This window comes from Prionailurus viverrinus, chromosome B2 (assembly GCF_022837055.1).
Source record: "Prionailurus viverrinus isolate Anna chromosome B2, UM_Priviv_1.0, whole genome shotgun sequence".
In the NCBI taxonomy this organism is placed as follows: Eukaryota; Metazoa; Chordata; class Mammalia; order Carnivora; family Felidae; genus Prionailurus; species Prionailurus viverrinus.
This window is the reverse complement of record NC_062565.1, coordinates 119589797-119591708: the sequence shown is the minus strand read 5'-3', so window position 1 is coordinate 119591708 and position 1912 is coordinate 119589797. Positions and strand designations below refer to the sequence as shown.

Here is a 1912-nt window from a genome sequence, read left to right as displayed (position 1 = left end):
AAGAATAACCCAAAAGAAAAATGAGCAAAAGAATGAACAAACATTTTACAGAGGGGGAAACACAAATGGTCAATAAACATATAAAAAGTGATCAACTCTAGCAATAGTCAAGTAGCTTCAAATTAAGATAACAATATTATATCTATTTTTAACAACAATTAAGACGACTAACAAAACCAACATGTGGATCGATGCAAATGTGTATACAGTGCTAATGGGAAGATAAAATTGTACCCCAGCAAATAACTTGATACTCTTGAAAAGTTAATCATTTGCTATTCCATTCCAAGATACACACAATATATATACAACCTCAAAAATCTCTTTGCGCATCAGGAGTACTAGAATGTTCAGGGAAGCATGTTTCACAGTAACATAAAAAAAAACCCAGGAAAACCAAATTTCCACTTACAAAAGAGTGGACAAATTTTGTGCTTGCTTCAGCAGCACACATACTAAAATCGGAACGATACAGAGAAGATTAGCATGGACCCTGGGCAAGGAAGCGTTCCATATTTTTAAAAAAAGACTAGACAAATTTTGATACATTCTCAAAGTTCATACTACACAGCAATGAAAAGAATGACCTATCACCAGACAATAATATGTATTATCTTAGAAACCGTACCAAGTAGAAAAAGACTAGATATATACATTATGAAATCATTTTTATAAAGTTCGAAAAAAGGAACTAAATAATATTTCAATTCACATGGCTACACAGAAAAGTTAATTTTTTAAAGAGTGATTAATGAAAAATTCAGCATAGAGGTCATCACTGGGCAAGAAACAGGATATGAATAAGTAAAGAATAAAAAGATATTGGTATTTTTCTCATTCTTAAGGAGGGGATGGGTTCACAGGCATTCCTTTGAAAATATGCTTCATCAATTATTCATATTTACATATAATCTTTTGTATGCATAAAGTAAAATATTAAAATGTAGAAGGGGCTGAAAATGAAGAAAGCTTGGAAAAGGATGAATAAAAGCTTAGTAGCAGGAAGGATATCTTGTTGTCATGTTTTTAGCTGAGTAAATACTAGTTAGCTAAATATATTTTTTGTAAATCTCAACTTAGACATTTAAATAATTAGGTAATCAGATGTCTTTTAAAATTAACATATTTTTTGGAGTAGCAAGGCTTTCAAAAGTCATATTTGTGTCCAAAAAAATGACATTCTGAGTATTCCTAACATAGTAACTTGTATAAAACATATCTTTTTTTTGGTGAACTAATTTTGACTTCAACTTTCTATACACATGTCCTGGTGCTTGTAAATACACTTAGTACTAAAGCTTATTATTTGGATTGGTCCTCCCCTTTAGTTTGCAACTAGTTTGATAGCATATACTAAGCAACTATTGTTATTGAGGCGGAGAATATTAAAATTCATCATTCCCAAATGAGGTTTCTGAGATAAGTTCTCTCCTACCCCAAAATCTTGTCTAAACTAATATGTGCTTTTTCTTTTCAAGATGTGGGTCATTTTGAAAGAAGTGTTTTTTATAAGAAAACCATGTATGATTAATGCTAATTTGAAAAGTTACCCTAAAATTCTGTGGTCTTCTGAACATCACATGATGAAAAAAAAGCTATTTGGGATTGTACTGTAGGCTTCCCAAAAAGGCCAAGGAGTCTTTTTCTAGTGATGTTATAGAGTTCATCTTGAAAGCAGCTGGGAATATTTGGGGAAACAGTCACAATTTAGAATGTAGTTAGATTCTTAGTCATCACGGTAAAGAACATACCAGACAACAATCAAAATGCTAGGCTTTCTCAGACCAAGGATGGAAAGTGACTTGCAAATCTAGAAAAGATTTCCAGAGGGGAAAACAATTCTTCCTTGTTTCTTCTACTTACCAAGTATGTTTTAAGTTCTAATGGGTTGGTTTCTCCAGTCTGGTGATAC

At 32.0% G+C, this 1912-nt stretch overlaps 1 non-coding gene across 1 annotated transcript; it reads left to right on the top strand.

Moving 5' to 3' along the window:
* The first annotated feature begins 431 nt into the window (after positions 1-431).
* LOC125166886 (U6 spliceosomal RNA) lies at positions 432-542 on the top strand. The gene has a single exon (XR_007152593.1). It is a non-coding gene; the product is annotated as a U6 spliceosomal RNA (small nuclear RNA).
* Positions 543-1912: the final 1370 nt, after the last annotated feature.